This window comes from Gymnogyps californianus, chromosome 12 (genome assembly GCF_018139145.2).
Source record: "Gymnogyps californianus isolate 813 chromosome 12, ASM1813914v2, whole genome shotgun sequence".
Classification (NCBI taxonomy): Eukaryota; Metazoa; Chordata; class Aves; order Accipitriformes; family Cathartidae; genus Gymnogyps; species Gymnogyps californianus.
This window is the reverse complement of record NC_059482.1, coordinates 6,107,050-6,132,928: the sequence shown is the minus strand read 5'-3', so window position 1 is coordinate 6,132,928 and position 25,879 is coordinate 6,107,050. Positions and strand designations below refer to the sequence as shown.

Below are 25,879 nucleotides of genomic sequence, written 5' to 3'. Positions count from 1 at the left end.
CTGATTTTTATCACCTAAGGATCTGACCGTTGTAACACAATATACACAAAGGAAATCTAACATTATATCAGATAACTAGTTAACCAGCCCTTTGTTTTTCTCTCTGATATCCTGTCTCTTCAATTGCTGCAAGCAATTAAGTGCCCACCACTTGTTTGAACAAGCAAACCAAAATAATTACAAATGCATGTTACACTACAACAATTGCATATTAACAAAGGCTTGGGGCCAATTAATCATTACACCATCAATATCTAATTTGCATAAAACTATTCTCTTTAAAGACTCCATGTTTGGGGTGACAGGGTTACCTCATTGATTATGTAAATTCCCCATCAAGCTTTGCAGAAGCAGTCAAAAGAAATAAAAAGGCTTGTCTGTTTCCAGCCAAGCCAACATCCTACAGCTACGAGGCAAGACAAAATTGGGGGAAAGAGAAAGGAAAAGAAAAGAAAACAAAAGAAAAGAAAAGAAAGCAACAATGTAGACTTAAGTTTTAAAAGGCTGGGCTACAGTTCAGGTTTAGGAGCATAAAGCTGCAAAAACATGAATCCAGAGTATGCCAGTTAAGAAGGTACTGGTAGACTGACTTCTTTACAGCCATGTCATGCCACAAACCCCAATAAAACAGCTCAAAACCAGTGTTATCATTTTCCATTTTACCTAGAGCTTCCTTAAAGGTACATCCTAAAAGGAGATATATGCCTCTTAAGACAAACCAAAGTCCCACAGATGAACCCACCAATAAAATGATGTATTCCCTTGTGATTTGGGATATTCATTTTCCTGAAGATTTTCTCTGGAAGAACGCTAGCTTCTTAAATTAGCAATTTTCTCCTTGAATCTTATGAAGAATTCTCACACTGACTGTGGGCGACCATTATAATTGCAATATTTTTCCACTTGCACAACTGGGCTGTGAATTCAACAGGCCGTGAGCTCTAACCACTTCTGCCTGGCTCTGCAGCAAAAGCCAAGGGGTCTGTTGTCCTGTCACATAGAATCCAGACACCTCAAAGTCACGGCCATGGCACAGCTCGGTGTCACCAGTTAGCTGCTGGGACAAAGTAAAAGGAGCAAAGGACTGCCTGCATCTGCTCATCCTTCCTGAACAGAAATACCTTGTTTCTTGACTCCACTTTTGGGCTGATGCAAGGCAAGTAAGACTTGTCTTTTTTCCTAGGCCTGTACAAAGTGCGAAGTACTGTATATTATTCTTTCAGGAATCCTTTTTCCTTCAGTGAATGGGAACTAATAGTCCTGATATAAACAGGCCTCCTAAAGGATAATTAACCCCCTTTCCTATGGTAAAAGAAAGGCACAGCAGGTAGATTTATCTTTCCCCAGAGTTAGAGAACAAGCCTCTAACATGAAAACAAAAGAAGCCCTCATCTCTGAAAGCTAGGATTCACTGTGGTTGCATGCTTTTAGTGTTGCAGTGTGGTGGACAGCAAGTTATAAAACAGCTAGACCAGGTTTCGCACTATCCAAAGTACACATACCTACAGAAGAGACCAAATATTTGGAAATTCAAAATAGCAAGAGTCCAAGCAACGAGGCCACCGAGTAGGGAAAGCAGAAGACTTCCTATGGCAAGTACTGCAAAAAAGCATCAGTGCAGTGTATATTATACCTGCAACATACTTCACGCTCTATTCTCCGTGGAGGGCTTTTCAACACCAAAATGGGGGACAAGGTGAAGAGAAGGGAGTTTAAAGTGCAAGCTGCACTCTCTGCTCCAAAAAGCACACTATGCTGATTCAAAAAAAACATTTTCAAAAATGCCTGTGGGTAAATTTGAGCTGCCCACAGCTCCCCAGGGGCAGTCGAACTTGCTGTCGAGCCATTTATGTGGATTTCAGTCAAATTCTAATTTTAGTGTTCATTAAACATGGGTAATTCCCAAGCCAATCCCTGCATCACCTAGTATACATAATACCACTACAATATAGGTCATCCTAGCTTAGAAAACACATACAGACATCAAAGTGCAACCATTTCATTATAAGTATTAACTTTATAAATAATTATGAACTTCTTAATTCTTTACAAGTTGCTGTATAATCACAAATGTTTAAAAAACATTACAATAGGAAGAGGGGTGGGTAGTTATGGTATATAGGTGTGTGTATATATATGTATATAACCCACCCAAACACATGTATTGGAGCAAGATGAGAGGTCTAAACGTGCATGTGTCTATCTACTTGAGGCAGAAGGAAGGACGTTGTCCTGAAACGTAGGCTATTGAGGAGAAAGCCTGGTCTCTGCTTCAACCGAAAGAAAGCCTCAAACCTGCTGTCCTAATAGGTGCTCTCAGCTTCTCCCTGTTCTCTACACAGCTCTTCTGTGCAGGGAGGTCCTAACCAGTCAAGATGCTGGTTTCAGGTTCCTTTGAGACACTAGGGTTGAAGTAGGATGCGGTAGCAAGATTGTGAGTATGCTGCATCAAAGTTTAGTGTTTGTGGAAGCTCTCCACAGAGACATATGAAGTACAGCTATATCCTTCCTTCCCCCTTCCCCTTACCACCTCCAGCCCTGTGACACTGAGGCTGCAGGGCAGATGCTCCACTCTGTGTCTATACCAAAATGTAGCACTTCTTTTGTGTGACAGTTTACTCACTTTTTGGGTGCTGCAACTGAGGCAGAGGGACTTGTGCTTTCAGAAGCTCCCTGGAACTTGAGCGACCAAGCTGAGCCTTATTACTGGAGGGGATCATTCCATGTGTCTACAAAAACAAAGTAGAAAGGAGATACTTCAGCACTGTGCTAGATTATGCCAGAACTCATAAAATAATTAAAACTGGACAATTATGTCAGACCAGACAAGTCTGACACACAAAGCAAGGAAGAAGTTGTAACACTGAAAGTAGGGACTGTACTGAAATGAACCCTACAAAAGGATACACTTCCCAAAGGACATGGATACATAATTTAGTATTAAACACTGTTATTTTATCAGAAGCACAGACATCTCTGGTGAACTTCAGAGAACTACAAAGGTGCTATCTTGAAGCCAGACAGGGGCTGAGTTGGGAACAAATAGATCTCAGAGCAATAATGAAATTCAGTCCATTTTTTGACAGCTTGAAAGGTGGCCCCAAGAGCCAGGTGCCAGCGCAGCGCTGGTCTGAGCACCTGCATGGCTCAGCTGCCCTGCTCTCAGCACCTGGTCCGGCTGCGTCTCACTGAAGGAGGACTCCTGGTTGCTAGTCAGGCCTGACTGTGCACACAGTTCAGAGTCACTCTGCGCTGAGCGGCTGGTGCACATCTACGGCTCAGTTGACTTCTTCAGATGGCCCCAAAGAAGCCTCCTCCAAAATACCTCTCCGTAAGAATCATTTATTGTTTCCTTTGAGCAACATCTGTTACTAATCTAATAGTAGCATTTTAAATATGCACCCTTGCACAGCATTAATGTGAGAAAGTGAATTAAATATAGTTCGACTGCTTGCATTTTAACAGCTCCATAGCTAATGTTGTTTATGGGCTGTTGGGTTTCTTTTTATTAATTTATATTGATTTTAAGTGCTCAGAAAAGCAAAGCCTGATAGAATGAGCTCGAGCCAGGCAAAGTACTGATCAGCAGTAGGCACACAACCCCACATAGCGCTGCCCGGGGAACTCATTTGCAGCGAGCAACACACCTGCGACTCTGCTGCCAGGTCCCCTAACCTCAGCCTGCTTCTCAAGCCAAAGCATATGTTATTTTTTCACAAGGTGAGCCAGCAGCATCCTAGAGATCAGGATGGGGTTACTCTGCTTCTCTTAGTCTCGGTCTAACCTAAGAGTGCTTTTAATTCTGCTTGCAAGAACTCAACATAGAAACATGCAGGTCTCCATTTGAGAATGAAAAACAATGGCTATTGCAAGAATATGGCAGAAAATTAAGAAAAATAGTAAATTCCTGAGCAAGAAGCTGCCCCTTCCATTCACAAAATTTCTCCACTGAGCAGGCGATGAACTAGTAGCAACTTGCACAGAAACTCTAGAGTTGCACAGTTCGTGGCCAACTGCTTTCTATCTCCTAGAAACAAACCCAGACCTTCATTCCATCCGCTCCCTCCAATGCTTTTGCTCAGCTGGTCACTTATACAATTATACAACCTCGCCATTCCTAGGCAATTCAGGGTAAATGAGGCTAATCACTGCTGCTCAGGACAGCTGACTCTTATCCCTTCTCCAATCTTACTTAGGAAATTGCAGTGGGATTGATTATTTGGGATGGGATTTCAACCCCTCACACTCCTTGCTAGGTCACATGTCGTGGTTTATTTATATCTACCTCAGTCATCCTAAGGACAAGTGGAAATTTGTCAGTAACCATCCTAGGGCATTTGGACGGAGTAAGAGTCGAGTCAAGTCAAACGTAAAGGACATTTTTAGATTTCTTTCTGTCCTGGCCCTTCACTTGCCCTGGATCTGGCTGCTTTTGTGAAGCTATTGGCTAAACCAACCTTGCCACTACAGTAGTAGAAAGAATGTAAACAGAAAGTTGTGATTGACACTGGGAGCATTACTAATTAGCTCAGAAGGACAGAATTAGGAAAGAAGGAGCCAGTGGGTAAAATGGAGGGAGAAGGAAAAGCAGCTATTTATGAATGCTAAGTATGTATACATAAAATAGATAACAAATAGGGGTGGAAAGAGGAAGAGAATTGAAAACTACAGATAAAAATGAGAAACTAAGAATCGTAGAAAACTGATAAGAGAGGTAAAAGGATATAAGGGCCAGCAGAATTAACAGCAATAAGAATTTATTTTTAGTATGTTAAAAACATATGGAATCCTAAGAATGAAATGGAAAGATGCCAAGAAAGGCAGATATGTTCACTAACAGTAACAAGCTTTGTTCAAGGCTGCAAGAGGCACAAACATTGGCAAATTGACAAATATTTACAAAATATCACTTGCAAAGTGAAAAAAAATGTGCAAGTTGGGCAAAGCCGTACGTGTTGAAATGTCACCTTCCACACAAGAAGAGGCAGGCTGATTTTAAGCAGCTCTCCTCACATACGGTATGCAGTGATCTTTTCAGGCTATAAAGCCTTCGCAGAAACACCACTTCTTTATTAATCTGTATGGAACCTACCACCATCCAAGTCATGCACTAATGGGAATGCTATCACTGCTATAAAATAAATTTGAGCCAATGCTAACAGAACACATGAAAAATAAATCTATTGGGAAATCCAGAGCATCTTTCTGATGCAGTTGTGTGATTACATATAGTTTATTCTGTCTCTTGGTTTTCCAGTTTGTAAAATGAGGAAAATAAACGTCCCTATCTGGCAAGTTTCTAAAGTTAAGGAATCATCTGAGATGCTCTAGGACCGGCACTTTAAGAGTGTTATGCACAATGTTATACATTATCTAAACCACCTTTCTCAGGGAAGAAAGATTTACCCATCACGTACGAGCACCACACACGTTCCATAACACTTCAAGGACAAAAAAAGAGTAGAGAAAAAAAAAAATCCATTGAGGCCATTTAGATTTTCTAGAAAAAACAAGAGAGAGTATGCCCTGCAGCTCCTGACTGTCAGTGGGAGCTGGGAACCTACATCCCTTTGAAAAGCTCAGCTTAAATATTTCTTGGTTTTGACCCAATAAATTTTGCAAAGAAATGAATAAATACCTCACTTCAGTTCCTATCATCTCTGCTTCCCTCCTTTGCTGGCAGCCAAATACTGAATTCATTAAATTTCATTAAAATATACATCTGGTTCCTGCTTTTACAAGGCTATGAAATCTGCGGGTCTTTGCAGAGCAAAATCAGCGGTCCCCTGTTTAATACGGCCTTTCTGGCATATGGACACTGGATTTGAGTTAAAGATCCCCCTTACTCAGCTGACGGTCAGCGGGTTCCTGTGACACAAGCACTAGTTCAGCTAAAGATTGTGGAAGATTAAGGTTGGCTTAATGATGATGAAGTTTGGTGCTCCGGTAAATGCAGCACTAGAAAACTACAACTCCCCTAAGACACCCTGGCAGTCGGGGCAGAAACAGATTACATGTCAACGGGATCCAAAACACAATTTGGTTCTAAAAACAACAAACTCAAGAAGTCCAAGTGGAAACAAAATACTTCATTTGCTTTCCCCAATGGAGGACGAATATTTTTGTGACAATAATGAAATTTCCTCTCAGAAAATTCCATAAATCATGTTTTCTATTAAAAAAAAAAAAATTTACAAAAATCTGTGGTAGAAAGTTCCAGCAGTAATTGGATGCCTCATGGGATGCTGCATGCACTTGCCTAGTCTGCATTCACTCTCAAACACACGTAACTGAAGTGAATTGCATTAACACTGACAAACATTCCTTTTGGCAGATCCAAAATATATCATTTTGACTTGGGAGAGATTCTGCTAGGATAGGTTCACAGGGACTTGATGTTGCATCTCAAGGCTGCAAGGAAACGATGTGCTTCTTCCTTTCTTTCTCTGGTGCTCTCATCTCGGATGCAGAAGATTCAGGTTTAATTCCCACTCCCGCAAGAGTCACAGTAAAAATTCATCTTACAAGTGACTGTTAACTGCTGGACACTCCTGGGCTATGGTCTGTCAGAATCTCCTTTTTAATACCGATGAAACAACTCTACTTAGTTGAAACAGCAAGTGTACAGTGCATAAAACTGCACTGCACTTTTATAAGGCACATGTACAGACCCCACTGTAAAGTGAGGGTGATATGCAATAACGCTGGAATCTTACTCTCCTTCACTCCTGTAATGCAAAGTCAAGAAACTTAGAAAATTATTCTTACCCTGAAAATGCAAAGATTACTATCACCTTTTTAAAAATAAGCACTTAACCTTATTTGCAAAGGCTAAAAAATCCCCAACCCACCACAACCCCACTGTACACACAGACACGCTGCCGCCACCAACAAATCCCACTAACTTCTCCTTGCCGTTAGAAAAAGGTCGTGCCTTTGCTATCCCGATTCAAAAGTTTCTGTACCTTGACAGCGGCTATTTTCCACCTCCTGTGACCTTGAGAAGTGCTGTTCCCTCCGGGCATGCCAATAGTTGTAAAACAGGGAGTGCAGTAGGAAATGGATATGGATGGAGTGAAAGTGATTCTGTTGTCCTTTCACACACCCTCCGTGAGATGTTGAATATGTTTGAATGTGATCCATCAAGACATTGATCCCTTGGGGAAGTGGAGATGTGTAAGGAAACTTCAAGTGCTTTCTAACTAGATCTACCTACAGGAGAATGTACGGAGCAGTACAGTAAGAAGATACATATATTATCGATAGTCCCATGTCATGGGACAAGTCACAGCAGAGGTGAGGGGAAATCAGATGTGTTCTGGGGCTCTGGAGGTTATACATTCACTCGAAACAATTTCTCCTTGAAAAGTAACGAGCAAACTGCTCTCTGTTGTGGTCTCTTTAGCTACCCTGTGTTAAACTCAGCTGCAGGAAAAAGGGAATGCAAGACAGAACAATACATTTTAATAGAACATTTTACAGGAAACACTGCAGAGATGGTATGCTATTTTAAAGCTGCCAAACTCCATAATTAAAAGAAAAATGTACGATTAACTATAAGAATTTTCTGCTTATGTTTAAGACCCAAAGAATTAAATCAAAATCCTTAAAAGCCATTGCTAAATGAAGGAAACGCACAAGCTGGCCCTAGCAGTGAAGTCTGTCACCAACACAGGCTTTATCCAGCTTAAGCCACTTCATTCTTTGATCAGAAAAGAGTAGCTTGAGTGGGTTTATTTTAGAAGGCTGGCAAGTGTCTCAGCTAGGACAGCTGCGTGCTCAGAGCTCGTCTCAGGAGTAATCCCACTTTCCCCTTCCCCCTCTTTCCAAATCCCAGGGCCTGATCTTGCAGAGGTCCTGACAAGTACCAAGAGTTACATTCCGGTCAGCAGGGCTAAGCACAGCAGTAGACATCACATGCTTCGCGCTAGCTCAGAAGTTCACTGCAAGAAGCAGCATACAGGAAAAGGAGAAAGCGCTACGATTTCCCTCGTTTACTCCAATTCTCACCTCCCAGGACCCACCATGAGGCGCCTACTTCAGGACATGTGGCCTGTCAAATTAGGAAGATGCTGGAGAAAGCACCTTCCAAAGGCACTGCCTCAGCTACACAGTGCTCACCTCTGCCTTGTTCTCGCTCTCGAATCGTGCACACCTGACCCATCCTCAGACAAGCTGCATGTGGCTCCCTTGAGTCCAGAGCTGGCAAAAGCCACTGCTCCCACACTGCCAGCACAAGATCCGGAGCAATAAAAGGTCTAAAAGAGTAAGTTGCTCACTTGACACTAGGTCAGGTTTAAGGCTCAGCAATCCATTCCAGTAGCCCACAACATCTCAGAGCGTAGCCTTAACTGGATTAGCCAGAGCACTGAGTAAGATGCAGAATCAGACTTAAATGTCACTAATTGCATTATGGGACCAAGGACTGAAGTATCCTAAAGCTTGCTTTCTCTCTTATCCTCAGTGATCTGCCCTGTGGACTGGGGGGAATGAGAGGAACCCTAGCATTCAACCCACAGAAATCAATAGCAAACCCTTTCCAATCTTAATGGTGACAGATTAGGACTTCTCTACCTAGGAAGAAGTGCTTGCAGGATCACACTTGGGTTTGTTACTTGTGTTAGGGATTTATTGAATGTGAAGCTAAACTTCCTGCATAGATGCTTTGTGCGTTTATTTTCACAAGGCTTGACTTTTTGCAGTGGTTGTAATTGTTGGTGATACAGGTCTTCAGTGATGGCATTTTGGATTTAATTCAGATCTAAATTTGATTGGCTAATTCATCAGCTAGGTTTCTAAAGAATCTGGAGACCAATGGAGCCCCTGACCATGAAAAATGCGACACTGCTCTTTGATTACCAGCTGGGATCTCCAAGCTCTTTTGGCCTACAAAGCGACAGTTTTTCAAAACATACAGCAACTAATATTTCATTTCAGCTGGCAGGGCTCCATAAAATGGTTTGGACCTTACAGTGCACTTAAACCCTTTGATAAACAGACTGTATAGATTGAGCAGATGGTGGTTCGGGAGTTCAAAATGCTCAGGTTTCCAGCTGAACATACAACAACCTGTAGGCAGAAGCAGAATAACATCTGAACAGGTTGGAACTATGTCTGGGATGGTCTGTTCTACTTGTTAAATGCTGAGGGAGAGCTGGTCTGAAACAGGAACACTGGATTGGTTGGGATAATCTGTTTCTACAGGAGAAAGCATCCAGTCCTGTACGGTCACAGGCAGCTGCATCGTTGCATAGCCCTTTTTACAAGCCAGCCTAGTTCCATCATGACGGCAGTTGGCTGTTGTGCCCTCATCACTTCATTTGGAAGGCTGGATGCAAATCTAATTGCTCTAGGGGACAGATGCAGACATTTAATCTACCTTTTAAGAGTATTTACAATGAAATTGAAGCTTTAACCTATCCTCTTTACCTTTCAAAGGGAGACGTCTGCGGGAAGACAGGTCACAGTCATGTGTAAGAAAGCCAAGAGCAGACTGGCTTTTGAGCTGAGGTGCAAGGATAGAAAAGAAGCCAAATTCTGCAGGCTGCTACTGCTGGGTGTGCACCGTGTGAGCCATGGCTCCCCACAGAGCCTACAACTCCATAGCTTCCAAGAGTACAAAGTTCAAATGCATTTCACATTGGCGAGAGGTCTGCAAGACTCACCTCAAGCACACTCCTCCAGTGTTTTCCCTTTCCAGTGTATAAATGATCTCTTGGAAAACAAGACTGGCTGGGCAAAAAAGGAGGTGTGAGCTAGCCATTCCTGTGTGCGAGTTACATTTTCCTCCCAGGATTCTGGTGCCCCAGACCAAGCTTCTCCTGCAGGAAACTGCCAAGCGTAGCTCCAGGAGCTGCCAATTTCCAACTAGAAGAGCTGAAAACCTTCCACAAGGCTGGACAATTTGATCCTATAATCCCTCACTCTCTTGAGTTGTCTTTGTTAAGTCGATGGATCTGCTTACCTGGGTGCATATCAGTTATAGGAAGAATACCAATGCTGAATGTAACTTAGTGGCAGCGGTTGCAAAGGAGAATGAAAACAAAGACCTTCTCATATGCCAAATATTAAACCTTCCATTTGCATGAATACTTTTCCTCCTTACAGAGCTGGATTTTGACTAGCAGTTACAGCAGTTATAGTGCCCAACAGAAAAGCAGGACTTCTGGCACATCATGATAATATAAAAAATATTAACTCAGGCTTAGTAACTGTACAATTTCCTGGTGTTCTTTTAAAAACGGGGAGGAAGAAAAGGATCTATGTCAAACATGCACATCTAATGAGTCCCATGACCTGATCTGGAAAAGACTCATCAGGATGCTGAAAAAAGCCAGACCTGAGGCACAGTACAGAAATCTGCTCCTTAGAGTTGAATTTCAAGGCATCCAGTAAGGTGTCCCCAAATAAATGTCAAATCATTTGTTACTTCTGAAAGCAGAAGCTTTCTGTGATATTCTGGCATCTCTCACACATCTGATATTCTCAATTAATTAAGTCCTCAGTGAAGCCTAGAACATCAGCATCTAATGGCTGATGCATAAGTACCAGAGGTCTGGTCCTGTCTCTGCTACAGCTCAGGCCATCACCCTGAGCAGGAACACTGGAGTGGGCCTCTGATAAGTAAAAAAAAAGTCTTGTTTCCGGTAGTCCTTCTTTCTCTCCTTAAATTAGCTAATATGAAAGTCAGGCTTTTTTTTTTCTCTACTAAAAGAACCCGAACCAAAACAAAACAAAAAAACAGGGAAAACAAATGTTTCCAGAAATTAAATGGCAAGTTGTGTTATTTTTAGGGGGTGAGATGACAGGAGGCATCACATTTGAAAGTACTCACTTGATCAAAGAGCCCTAAAAGGATTCAGCAGCACTGAGAACTATATATCAAATAGGATTATGACAGAATTAAGGGACTGAGCCATTTATAACTTAGGGCAGTCTCCCTCTTTGAAGCCTGCCTTGGTAATTGATCCATTTTTCTATAAACCAGAACCATAGCATTGCATTAAAAATCTGTATCTATTCCAAAACTATTAGCTTTGTACAAGATAATCAGGGGAAAAGGTAACATTTGTATGTGACACTAGAATTTTCACTTGAAAAAGAAAATAGTCATGACATCTAAATAGAGAGAACATTTTTCTATCAGTATTACCGTGTCCAACAAATTCTCTTCTGCAGCATGTCAAAACACCAGTTGTGCATTATGGAAACATAAATCACACAATAGAAGTGGAAACTATTGTTTTGTGTTACACAAATTGAAAAGGACATGAATGTATTGGTGGCATTTATTTTACTTCATGGGACATTCAAACAGTGCTGATAGGAAATCTAAAGACACACACAAATCAGTCCAGATGCTCTTACTCATGCAAGTTGTCCTTGTTTGTGGGAACACTCCTCAGGAGAAATCCTGGCCCTGTTCAAGTCAAGAGCAAAACTCCCAACAACATCAAAAGCACCTACAGATGCCAATGGACTGCATGAAGCAGCGGCGCCTTGTTTGGCATTAAGGTATCCCTATACTTGTTAATTTATTGGAGCCATTAGCGTAACTGAAAAGAAGGAATAATTCCAAGCTACAGGCTCCAAAACCCATCACACTTATTAAAGCACTTTGTTCAGTCAAGTCAGGGTTTTAGTGAACTTAGTGGATGAAAATACTGCCATGTGTCTGTCTCATTCTACAGCAGACAGATCCTACCTTTTCATATGATGCAGATACAAATAGGACCAATGTTAGCATGTCTGAAATTCAGAGAATATTTTCACCACCTAATAGAGCTGCTAGGAAAAAAGTTAATAGCCTAACTTGTTCAGGCACTGGTTTATCCTCTGGTGACACTGACCTCCCCTCATTGACTGTAACAGGAACCTCATAAACCAAAATTCAGAGTTAGCAACAAATACCCGCTCCTTTCCCTCTGCACGTGGCTTCATCTTAGGAAGTCACCACTGCACTTAAGCCCATGACACTGTCTAGATCCATGTCTATGTATATGCACACATAAACATGTAAGACAGAGAACTACACAGCTCTTTTACTGAATTACGCATTCACTTAAATTCATATTCACTTAGATTTTCACTTCTATTAATGAATACCCTTGGTATGATTTAGCCCATTATATAGGGAGTATCTCATAGCTCCTTTATCCAAAGCGAGCAGAGGCTGTGCTGGAGGAGTATATTCTCTCCTGCTATTAATAGAAGGTGCACCTGGCAAATTCTTAGCTGCTTCTACATGTATATTTTATGCATGCACACACATATGCACACACACAGAGATGGAAGAACCTTTACTATAAATGTTCTCGTGAGGTGGGAAGGATGTATGTAGACTTCATAGATTAATGGCAACTGCAGATTATCTGCAGCTTTAGGTTCCACCTTTTCCATATTAAACTGTAGTATACTATTTTCAGAGTTAAACTGCTCACCTACCATCAAAGATTGTAAGAGCCTTCTCTGCTGATTTAAATAGGTGCAGAAACAAGATTTTAGGCGACAGCTAAGAATCTACCCAGTGTGTATCCAGACTGAGACGGGGCATTTCACAACAGGTAAAAACTTGTCTCATTCTCCAGGTCCTCTTCCATAATAAAATGCTCCAACTCTTGCTTTTGAGGTGAGGAAAAAATACATATACACACTTTAAATATATTTAAATATGAGGAATTCTGTGGCTCCTCTGATGGATTAAATATTCCTATTTTGAAAAATAAAAAGGAAATTTTGAATCTGAATACTCCTTCTATGCATTTCTAATTTTGGAAAAAATGGAAGCTTTCGCTCAAAAATAAAAAATTGTAAGCTTTCTTAACCTGTGTCTACTCATTATTCACTTCAGTTCCCAGCCAAATTCATCCTGAAAGTCAGCAAAACCCACTCAACTCCATAGACTTAAAATGAATTTTTCACTCCTGCCTACTCCGGGGGTAAACAAACACCATTTGACCTTGTATTGATTTCTTTGATTAATTTCCCATTTAAGCCTCATTCTGAGGGGTTTAAGTGGGATATATGAGATTAATGGCATTCGTGCAGGCCCTTTACACAGGGCTGGATTTCTTCCTTACTGCACGCTACCACGCAAAATTATGAAAACAATCCGTTCTTAACCATTCACTTCAGTCCCAATTACCATAGACTCCATCACAGCCGGCTGAGTTACTCTAGCAGATCCAATCTCCATCAGAATCAGCCTAAACTTTGCATTACATGTTGTCTATGTTCCTCCCATTTAAAAATATTTACATAAGCTTGGATTTCAGCAGTATTTACAGTTACAAAATAGCAATTTCTGTCAGGACAGTTCATCTTAAATCATGAAATGCTGTTCAAAATGTCACTGAAATTGTATGGCAAAGGTTAGTTTGCTAATTCTGTGTTCTGCTTGTTTCTTTTAAAATCAAATGAAACTTGACTTGTTTATTTATTTTGCAAGAAGGCTTTGAAAACAACACTAACTCTTAAGGGGAAAAACCAAGGGTTGGTTTAACTTTTTCTAAACTTCTTACCTCAAAGCTTTACGTAGCAGAACTGGTTGCCACCATGTGAGCGCAGGTCCACTAACCCTAAACCCGAGGAACTGCGTGGAACCAAGCTGGACAACTAGTTCCCACGTTAGACCATGCACAGCATCTGCAGCCAGGGATGCAGGGACACCGCATGCGGACACAGTAGCTGGCCTCCTGCTCCCTTCCTCCAGTGCAAGAAGGGCTTTAGGGGGAGATCCCAGCCCCAGAAAATAATAAATGAGAGGTCTGTCGTTGACTTCAGTGAACTCAGTGGTAAGTCTCTTGAGTGAGATTAGCCCACGTTTAATGGGCCAGCGTTAAATTTTGTGCACTGATATTCAACAGGAGCATATGAAACTGTGAGCATTGCAGAGGTCTGATTCAGTGGCAAAGCTGATGCAAATTGCAGAGAAATGTTGTTATTACACTACATACAATTACACTATCACCCAGAGACTCCAATTAACAGTATAGTCTCATTGTACAGTCCCAGCTTCAAAGGGAGTTTGATTTAAATAGACAAGGCAGGTAACTGAAGCCTTAGGATATACACTGTACAACTGAGAAATGAGGCAAAAGTAATTAAGTGACTTGACCAGGATCATACAGGAAATCTTTGGCTGAGCCAGACCCCGATTCCCATTATGCTTAGCCCTTGCCTGCAGCCATAATTACAGCAGCATTCTTCTGCTCTGACCTCAGCCTAGCTGCAAATGCACGCACACGTCAAAGGCATGGCTCCAGTGCCTTCACCCCTGCAAACCCTGCTCCACAACGCTAGTCAGGCATGAGTGAGTCCCAAAAAAGGGGAAAAATGGCTTTCTAGTGCATCTCCACACCCGCCATTGTCTATCCTACAAGGCCGTGTGCCTCTGCACCCCAGTGCAGGCACACAATCCCCCCAGCTAACTTCACACAGCTCTGGGTCCTGTACCCAGGCAGGCCGGGGTTTCAGCAGCCATAAACTAATCCGATAGTTTTAGCGTGTTAAAAACTCTGTGTTTTATATGGTATAGATCCAAGAAGACATGACTTTTTTTGCATTTCTGTAGTGATTACATTTTCACAGGAAGTTTACTAAAAACTATTAGCGGTGGTTCGGATAAATGTAGCCTTGAAAACATTCACTGACGCTTAGAGCTCCCAACATTGTAAATGATCAGGACTTGCTGTAATTTCAAGAAAAAAGGGAATAAAATGGGGAATTTCAATAAGTTTTCTTTTTTTCTTTTAAAAATTACATTAGAATATACCTGATGCATTTCTTGCCCCAGTTTCATCTTCTGATGCTGTCTGTAAGGATGCCAAATAAACTTAATTGAAGGATATAAATACTTTTCCCCCTTTTCTCTCTTCCTTTCTGTAAGTGCTACCGGAGGAAAAGCTCTTCAGTACAGCTTATTGTTAAAATTAATATGAAACAGTCCACTCTCAAATCTGGGAGCACCAGACCATCAGCTACTAGAAACTGCCACAGTTCCACTAGCACTTCGTGCAGCTGAGCTCTTCCCCAAAACCTCTGAAAAATACAACAAAACCAGACCTGCCAACAGGAGGTCAGTGGTCATGTGCAGAACCTGCCTATACAAATAGCACAGGCACAGTACCTCTCAGTTCCTAAGAGCTCTTTCCTTTTTCTTACTGATTTTTATAACAACAGATAGGATACAAGTCCCTGGATCAGCAGGTTGACAGAGACTCACCAACAGATGAGTGTTTTTAGCTTGTTATCTCCTGTTAACCCAGTATGAAATAATTCACAAATTAATTCTTCTGATATAGTTGATTGACACAGAAGCATGTTGTCTTGTGTGGGGATCTCCCTACCTTTTTATTTCAGACAATATTTCATCTCGTGGCAAGAGAAAATGAAGTCCTGTTAACTGGCAGGATGTTGCACACAGTTTTACAGCCCAGGTAGTCAGGAAGACAGAAGCTTTGCAACATGTCAACCAACTGTGAAGAAGCAGTACTGGGTTAACCATGATAATCTAACACCACAATATATCTTTTCCCACATCTCCACTGACAGAAAACTGTGTTTAAAACTGCCGATGACAACATCTCCTCCAGGCCGGGTTTGAACACACACTAATTTGCTCGAGTTGGTGAGGAGTAGGGAAACAGAGAGAAGGTTTTTGCCCAAGCTTTTCCCATCGAGCTGCAAGTTCCTGTATATCCCTTCTCTCTGGGCTGTGCAAACTTCAGCACGTCAGGAGGCTGTTGAGCACCTCACCCATGACTGCATAAATCAATTATGATCCCAGGTCTGCAAACACCAAGGAAACAGTCTCATGTATTCAGCTTCCCCCAGGCCTATGAGCACAGGTGTAGTTATCTGTAACCGTAAGAAAAAATATACAGATCAAAAATATACATATCAAGGATTAACATTAAGAAGGCAAGCCACCTAGGAGATGCATTACATTTTTTTAAGCGAGTGAGTAAGTCATTATGAATGAAAGGCAAAGACTGCAGATTAATTATCCAACTTGCTCTTCCACTGCTGCTTAGCAAGATTATGACTGTGACTCTTGCAGAAAGGGGACACTGCAGTATAATTGTCTTAAAAGCTCTCTGTAGCTTAGTGAGATTTAGCCTGTTAGTGTGATAAATCTGCATCAAACAGAAGCAGAGGGGGCACCAGCAGAGCTCAGGTAGCGTGTGCTGCCTCGCCACCTTTTCTGAGGCGCTGTCAGTGTGCAGAGGGGCTAAAACAGAGAGATCCTATGGTGATATTAATTTTGCATGTTGAAGGCAAAGCCAGTCTGACTGATTACGCTGCTGATTTAACCTTAGCATTCAGACTTAGCATATTTCAGGGCTATCCTTTACTCAAGCTTCTGAAAGCAGGAACTACATAAAAATGTTCACATTTTCTCAGCAGGCAATTTTTCTAAGATTTATAGTGACATTACAGTTTGTTTATCGATTGATTCATAAAGGAACGGAAATTAACACATCGCTTCCCCCCACACCTATGCCCAGTGCCAGCTTAATACTTTGACATGCCATCAGGTGAGCTGAAAGCATAAATTCCTTCAAAACTGAAAACAAGCAATATTGCCTCCAAACTTTTTAAATTAACATTACTTGCAAAGGAACAACTACTGATTTTTTTTCAAGACAGATATTTAATATGCATTTTCCAATTCTACTCAGTGTCAGAGAAGAGGCTACTATTTTCTCTCTGAATCCCAGCCACTTCACTGCTGTGTTGCTGGGTTTTGATTGAGAAAAAAGCATGTCTTTTTTATTTTGTTTTAGTACACTCCTGCCATTACAAGCATTTCATAATTGCCATGAACTCCCTGAAATCAGTTGTTTCTACAATTAGTGACTGATTACACACAGCACTAAATATTGCAGGCAACACTTCATTAACTCCTGGTAGCAGACAGTATGAAAGGACTCAGGTTTAATTCAATCAGCTTTGTCCACAGAACTGCACAAGCAGCTTGTTGTGAGGGCTCGTGTGTGTGTGTGTGTGCGCGCATGTGCAGAAATATTCCTGAACTTTAAGAAAGCTCCCAATCCTGACCTGAATTAAATGTACCTGGCTTTATAGGTGGCCTAACCAAACCCTCAGATCTGGACGGCATGAAACACTTCAGATGAATCCTCCAAAATCAGAGACGGATTCTGCAGCTTTGGCCGATCTGAAGGTTTCTCTGTAGACCAGCTATGCCACCTGATTTACATTCGCCTGTAAAAAGACAACTGAGGGCTAAGGGTCAAACATTTTTCTAAGAGGAATTATTTCACAGCTTTTCTTTTGGACTAAGAGCATCGATTAGAAATATACTATAATTAATCCAGGTAAGGCAGCTGAGAAAAGTATGCCAGCTGTATGTCTCCTTTAGATTATGATCCAGATTCATCAAGTAATGGCATATGATTTATAACATATAACCTCTGCTACCAACTTGGGAAGCAGAGGAAATCTCTGTATCCACATAGCCTTTCAGTTATCGACCTGGGTGTTAGTAGGTCCAAAAAGATAGCGACAGCCGCCAGTAAAAAAAGCAATCGAACAACATTCATTGACAGAATTCACCGGTCCCCATGGACTGGCTGCAATTGGCAGCAACTTCTCAGTTTCAATGTCCAAATATAGTAGGGTAATCACGGAGCTGATGTATCCGCTGTCCACTCTCTGCTTATCAGCAAATTTTTTTTCTTTTCTTTTTTACCGTGGAGATTAAAAGACTAATACCAGAGAGGAGTTCAGTAGTAGAAATAAAAGAAGGAAGAATAATCTAAACAATAGTCAGGAAGATTTTGTTTTTAAAGAACAGAAAAGAAATGCCTTGTTTAAGCACCCTGAAGTCAGAGGAAAAATTCCCATTGACCTCTCAGGGGGTTAAATCAGGTTGTTAAAGATGTTACTAAATGCCCCAGGAAATGCTTCAAATCATTTATGATACGATCTTTTCCCAAAGAGAGCTTTAGCAAAAAAAGCTTGTGTGTTGTCTAGGTGGAACTCTGTTATTCTGGCTGCAAATCAAATGTCATCTTCAAAAGTCCTAAGGAGCCTCTCTCAGGCTGCACTGAGTTACTACAGATGCCTCTTTAGCCAGAATAAAATCACAGTAACAAGCTTGTTCACCCTACAAGTCAATACAGTCTTCCAAGAGCAAGACTTCATGTTGATCAGTCTTTAAGACCTTGACATTGTACACTGTCCAAATGTGAGCCCTTCCAAGGCCCAAGGGAAACTTTAGACCCACTTATAAGTAGCAAAAAACCACCTATTAAGTACATGGTGTGGACGAAAAGTGCGATACCAAATGTCTTTCGTACAAGGATCTGGATTATGAATCCATAGACCTGAAAGTTAGTCCAGGCTGTTAGCATTCCCTTGGCCTGAACAGTCCCATTTCATTTCTCACATACCATGGAGCCAGAACTCAAATAAAATGCTTTCAATTCTAAGTGGAGCAATAAACAGGGGGGGGAACTTCTAAAAACAGTAGTTTTCTCTCTACTACCACTCACATGCACGGGAACAATTCTTTTGCAATACACACACGCTCCTCTCCATTGTACGCTCTTCTCCTCCCTGCCCAACCATTGATCAGTAATGAGAAATAAAAGCAGCACTGCAGGATTTCCACTTTTCAGTAAAAGACTTTCAAATGAATGAATCCCAAAACATCAAGTAGAGACAAAAATAGGTAACACTTTAACAGTGTTGTCATGTTTGTCTGTGGGAGTACTTCTTCAGTGTGCACGGAAGACAGGTTGTTAGATTATTCTAAACCAGTGCTGTGATGTACACATAATTAAAAGTCCTGTTGCCTCTGAAGTGGCTGTTAGGAAATTAAAGGAGAGGTCACGGACTTCTAAATTCCTCAGCAAAATCCTTGTGCCCAAAATAACTTCTCAGAAAGTAGCTAATGTGATATAGAAGAAGGAAGAGAGGCATTTGGTTTCAAAATGGGGGGAAAGTAAATCAGTTTGGAAACATTAGTTGAGAACTCCATGTTTTTAAACACTTGGATTTATTATGAATTTATCCTTAGACTTTAATTCCCTGTCTTCCTAGTATTTTCTCTTTTTTTGTTCTTTTTAAAGCTGTCAGTCCAGAAGTACAGGCACCCAAAAGAGAGAAAAAAGTAAATTTCAGATTGAGAAACTGTATCAGGATTTATTGTATGGAAGCTGTAGAAATGGAGACGCATTTTCCAGCCTTTTTACTAATTACAACCTCTTATATAATCACGATTGCCTGGTAAGCCTAGATGTACATTATTATAAAGCTTTCTCCAACTCATCCAAGGCTATAAACCATGGTTAGCAATTAAAACTCTCACTGAAGTTTCATATTGCTTCCCATGTAAGCAGAGGGTAGACGACCTCATTAAGAATGCACATGACCTCTGGCTGAATGTGCTGCGTGGAGCTGCCGCATGCTGCAAAGGAAGACACAGACACGGTTAGATTTCTGCTTCCGTCCCAATCTTTAAACATTGGCTACTGTTGCTTTAAATATTTATAGCAGATGCAGGAAGTGTGGCTTGAATATAATGGAAGGGGAGAGATGGTGAGAAATTCATTCTCTCCAACTTTTGCTTCACTTTAATCCCTGGTTGCTAGAAGTCAAGAATTTTGATATGATATGTTAGTGCTAAAGTGGGGGCTGTAGATTTAGCAGGCTCTGGGCCCCTTAGCATAGGGTTAAATGTCAAAAGCAGAGGAAGAAGCTGTCTGCAGTGAATGTGAATTAAGTTTTCCCTTTCTCAGCAAACCATAAGAACTATTTGCCACCAGAAAAAACCAGAAACTTCTGTAGCACTGTATTGTAATACCTAATGTCTGCTTTAAGACATCATAGTGGATAGTCATCACTGCTATGCCTGCAGTACTATCTATGAATGAAATCCAGCGGTACCATGTGGACTGTCTTTGTTTCAAGGTATTCGCTTTAAATCTCATCTTGGCTTTCAAAGAGTCCATCATTTATCCCCCTCCCATTCTGGTCTTGCCACATACGACATAAATAAAACACTATTAATTATATTAATCGGTTATGATTAATCCCATTCATTACAGTGGAATCTTGCATCGTTATGAACGTATGTTAGCAAGTTAAGCTAGCTAGTTTAGAGCTAATAACAATATTAGTCAATAATGATACTTCCCCCTCCTTACACAGGGAGCATCTTTATCCGGTGAGCTCAAGCTCCCGTTGGCAGAGGAGCCCCCAGCTGTTCTGAGAGGGAAGCACAACGCTTGAGTACAAGAAAGGTACCTCTGATAGCACGTTACACGGGGCTCAGTTGGACTGCTAAGATGGGAGGATGTTATTACCTGCACTGTCTAGGGTGGGAAACTGAGGCACACTGATGTTTTAGTTCTTGCTAAGTAGCGCTTATCTTAAGCCAAGGACTTTTCAGTTTCCCATGCTCTGCCAGCAAGCAGGTGTGCAAGGAGCTGGGAGGGAGCACAGCCAGGGCAGCTGACCCGAACTAGCCAAAGGGGTATTCCATACCATGGAACGTCATGCCCAGTATATAAACTGGAGGGAGTTGGCCAGGAGGGGCAGATCGCTGCTCGAGCATCGGTCAGCGGGTGGTGAGCAACTGCATTGTGCATCACTGGTTTGGTTTGTTTTTTTTTTTTTTTTCTCCTTGAGTAACAAACTGATAAAACGAATAAAGGAAAAACTCTAAATTCTGAAAATTTATAGTTCCATATCAATGGCTATAATTATTTGACTGAAAAATTTCAGCCTTATTTTATAGCACTAAACTTGATACATACGAATAAATGTAAATGATCTGAAACCCTAGTTTTGCTCAGACCTTCTCCAAATGGTGATTTTTGAGTCAAAAAAGCTGTGCAGTTTGCAATGACAAGAAAATAAGTACATGAGGTTATAATCTGCCTTTGTTCTGCATGAGAAATTTCCATGGAAGATGGAGCTGCTGGTTATTTCTATCCTCTAATTAAGATACATAGCAATTCTGTTTGGCCTAAAGTACACTTAGAAGAAGTACAGACATGTAGCACGCTAGAAATAGCAAAGAGAACAGCTTTTCTAAAATCCTCCAAAATGATACATAAAAAAATACGCTGGTCCTCTCTGACCTACCAGTGAGCTTTCACCTTAGTATGAAAAGCCTGACTCTAAGACCACCTGGAGATCTCAGGCACCTGGAGCCTGCCCACCAGAGTCCTCGGTTCCTCTCAGTCTGGCTCTGGCTGCAAGATGCAGAAAGCATCCAATGAACCACGAGTTCATTTGTTTTCACCTTTTGGCCATTTTGCTGCATGCAACTGCTTGTACTAAGCATAGAAAAGTTGGAACATCACACAACTGGGTCATGAAGTGCCTGCATCGGATAAATTACTGAGCCTGCCACCTGAACACAAAGCAGAGCTCCGGGGGTCAGGGCTAACAAGATTATAAAGGTTGATGATGTATAAGTACAGGGAATGTTCCTGCAAATGCTTAATGATGTGAGTAACTTAACTTATACACAGAAATCCTTTGAGTAGCATAAGAAGTTGCAGCTGGGTCCCTGTCTAGCATTTGCAATTCTTGGGCAGCATCTTGCATTGTTAATTTTAACTGTACTTCTGTGAAGTGATATCCGTTGCTGTTCTAGGCCATTTAGCAAAGGAAAATTACATGGTAAATCCAAGCTCTTTGGGACTGTTGCTACGAGGGGTTTCTCACGGATTTCAAGGAGAGAACAGATACTTAGCTCATTCACGGGCTGCAGTGATTAGGCCTTGAAATGGCGAAAACCTCCAAGGTCCCCGAGTTCCAGTGCAGCACCTGAAGTTGCCTCTGTCTGCTTGCCAAGTCGCTGAGAGAGACCTACATTCCCCAAAACTGCTTCTGGGTTGATGAGGAAGGTGAGAGACAGCCTAGATCTGCTGGGGATGGGGACAGACAGGACAGGACATTGCATGGTCACGTGTACGCTACTGTAACACGTGATCCTGCCCAAAGAAGCGCTGCTGGAAAGGGATTTGTCTCCTTCCACTTCTGACAGCAAATTCATCTATATTAATTAGCAAGAAGACACCACGCACAGCTCCACTGAAGTGAAGGCCCTCCACAGGCTGCAGAATTTGACGTTCTGAGAAGAAAATACTTGTGACAGATGTGCCCAGCCAAAGAGCAAGTCCTTTAGACACTGACCAGGTAACAAAATGAAAACATCGAGCTTAGTTACAAGGAGAACCACTGAGGAAAACAGCAGTAATGAAGTCAAACTGGAGATTTTGAAACTTCCGTTTTTGTCTTCTTTGGCGGTCAGTTAAAGAAGGGCAGAAAGCCAGCGCTTCATGAGTTTAGTGCAGTTCAAAACCTTCAGTTCCGTGAGGAGGTGAGTACTTATGTTTTCTTCCAGGTGACAATGTATTTAAGTATTTGCACGTTCAACCAAAAATTTCTACATTTTAGGACCTGGCCCCGATTTTCTCATCTTTACATCAGTGAGCATAATTAATACAACTTGCAACTTCCTCCAGTGTCCATACTCTACTGTGTTCTTGATTATTTGGCAGGGTTTTCTTTAAACCTCTATGCATAACCCTAGCACAACTAAAAGCAAGGCCCTTTGTAAAACCTTTGCCATCCAGGGAACAGTTTTGTTTATCTCCTCACCTCACTGACTGTCCTGCATTTTTTATTCACCTCCTAAATTTCCCTCTGCAGTAGTTTATTATTTGACCTTTGTCACTGCATTAGTTCTGGGGAGATTCACCTTTCAGAATGAAACAAACAAAGAGAAAATAATTTACTTGGGGATGATGGAAAATATTTAGCCCTTTTATGTAACTTTCTCTTCTAGTGTAGAGGTTTTGGGGTAAGTTTTTTGTTCAGTTTGTTTTTTATAGTAACGAAAGCCACCTCAGGAAGTCAGTTTTACTTTGAAAATGTCAAAACAAAATCTTGAGCATTTATACAAGAACCATTTTATTTTTAAAAAAATCTCTAGGTAGAGTTTTTCAACTCCCCCCCCCCCCCCCCCCCCCCCCCCCCCCCCCCCCCCCGAAAGTAAGAGATAAATTTTTCTTTTTGGAAAAAACACATTTTTGGAAAAAAGGTGAAAACATTTCTTTAGGAAGGACTTCACTGTGTCCCAAACCTCAATGACTTAAGTGTTATAAGACCTTTCCCATACGACCACAGTAAACCACAAAGCTAAAACTGAGGCTGGCAAGAGCAGCAAACAAGAGTTGTAGAAACGCTCCTCTACAGCACAAGGCTTAAAGTACACATTGCACAGTGTACAGACATCACAGCCCACCAGCTATGGGACCACCACCCTACCTCTTTGGAAGCTGCAGCAAGAAAAGGGTTTCTGATGAGGAAGACTCTCTGGTTAATGATCACCTCTGAGAGGCAACATCCAGAGGAAAATAACAACTGTAAGGAGAGACTGATGAGTGTCCTTCCACGGGGCATTTTACAGAGATAAGCAGATAGATAAGTCTTCCTGCCCTCCCTGGTAAGCAGGCTAGGAAAAGGTCCTGGAGATTAGTGCACACTGTTTTTTAACTGATAAGCTTTACTTTGGTGGAATATACAACAAGCCTCTAGGAAAATGCCTAAAAAGCACTAAAGCTAGAACGTGTCAGTTTTGCAACTCTGTCACACATCTCGGCAGAGGTGGCATTCAATTAAAGACAACTGCTCAACTCCAGAGAATCTTAATTTCTAGCTCACTTGGGTAGAGAGACTCAAAGGGGAAAAAAATTAAGGAAGGGGCTTAGAAATGTGAGAGTGAAACAGAACCCTACATTTATTACTATTGTTGTCATTCAATCTTCTGTTCTTTGAGCATTTGGGGTTGGCAATATTGCTTCCCTGATGGGCAGAACTGTTCATTAATATATGTGATACATCTGCTTCTCCATGTTGTACAGCACAAGCAAAAATCAATCCTGGTCGTGAGTCTGAGCTTGGAGCTATAATGCAGACTGTATCTGACAGTAGTCTAAGCCCAATTTCTCCATTTCATAAAAAACATATGCTGTGAGATCATTAAGATGTGGTCTCTTCTTCCATTCATAGCTGCTGGAGTTTCACACATAAACAGAGAGCTTTTCAACTCAAAATTCAACACCTGATATCCTAGCTTTGCTCTGCAACTGGCATTAATAAATGATTATTGATTTTAGCAGTTTGCAACTACCTTTGCTTCACTCGGGACCCTTAACCAGTGGCATGGTCTATTATCCTGCACTGATGACTGCTATGTGGTGTGCTGCTGCTTAATCACACAGTCACCAATATCTCATGGTCTAATGTGTATCCACTTCAAAACACAGCAACTATTTTTCCAGGATAACGTTAGTAAATTTATACTTAAGTTATTCCAGTATCCTGCAAAGTAAGAGATGACACTTTTCCAGATGCCTTGGTTATTTAGATACCCCAAGTCTGCCAGTGTAACAATTTAACTGAATGGCATTCAGCGGGACAAAAAAAAAAGGAACGTCTTTAGTAATACTGCTGCATCAGTTATCTGGTACTTGTAAACCTGCCTTCCCGACCTCTTGACAACAAGGGAAATCAGACATTTTCACAGCAGTGGAAGAACTTATACAATTCTGTTTTATGTAGAACTCCACTTCAGGCCCTAAGGAACTGCTTTTTCATTTTATTGTCGCCCTTTTCTCTTCACCCTGACCTGCCTCTGTATTCCCAAGTTGCTCAGCCTTTATCTCTACGTAAAGAGGGCAAAAGCTTGCTATTCGGTGCGCTATTCTGAAGGGGAATTCCTGTCACATGAACAGTCGAATGTTGCTACAACCTGAAAACGGTATCTCCCTGAAATATTATTACTGAGCACTCACTACATATTAAAATGCAGTAAAAGATGTGTTATCTGCAGAGGATAGAGAAAACGAATAAAGGTCAATCATTAAATTTTTAAAAGCCTGCAGCCTACAGGTTACCATTTGTGTATTAAAGGTTGCGAAATCTTTCAGGAGTGGGTTGCTGTTACTCAGATAAAAAGCCCTGAATGCATATATGTGTAAAGCCACGAGGTCAAACACATTACACGCTGCTCCTGGCATGTCGAAAACAAAACAAAGCCCCCAGAACTTTGGAATAACACATACACAAGGTTTTGAGCGAATTTCTTTATACCTAACATTGTAAAAGCAAAAGGACCTAAAAAAGATCAACTCCTGGGAGCAATTTTTGCATGGGAAGTTAGTTTACCTGTCTATTCACCTAAACATCCATGCTTCTTGTGTTCATAGTGTAGGTCTACAATACTAGCATTGACAAATTTAAAACTTTTTAAAGTTTCACATATTAAATACTTAGCTGGGAAGGAAAGTAAATTTCCTTATAGGTTACTAGTCTGAGGCTGACAAAACAGTACTTTACAAAAGGATGTCGAATAAGCAGTCTGGTATGGATTTTCACCTCCATTTCAGCAGGGTGTTGGATGCTGCTCTTTTTTGCCACTGGTTCTTACTGTTGCTGCAGTGCCATGTATTGCTGCCAGAGTTGTTCTACATTTGCAATACAGCCCAAACCTAAAATAAAACCAGCACCAACCATTCTGCTCACTCTAGTGGGCTCTGGATCACGGAAGCCTATATAGACTCCATCTCTTGACTATGGGATCAAGCTGGGATATAGTAAATCTTCACAAGCCTCCCCTGGATTCACACCTGTGCTCATTTAATTCTGCAGCTTCTGGTCCTGAATCCCGTACAAATCACCACGCGCTACAGTCAGCACATAAGCATATGGTGGAAACATCATGACCCAGTGTCTTAAGTCATTCTTTTTACACAAATAGGATCCTAAATACCAACTGATTGTTAAAAGGGCACTCACCAAAGTTTATTAAGTACATACAACATAAATCCAT

General features: G+C 41.3%; 1 long non-coding RNA gene across 1 annotated transcript in view; it reads right to left on the bottom strand.

Annotated features, from left to right (window-relative positions):
* Positions 1-19,121: 19,121 nt before the first annotated feature.
* Positions 19,122-25,879, bottom strand: part of LOC127021219 (uncharacterized) — a 96,231-nt gene continuing 89,473 nt past the window's right edge. The window contains exon 3 of the long non-coding RNA XR_007767180.1: positions 19,122-19,435. This is a non-coding gene — a long non-coding RNA (uncharacterized LOC127021219). The remainder of the gene's footprint in view (positions 19,436-25,879) is intronic.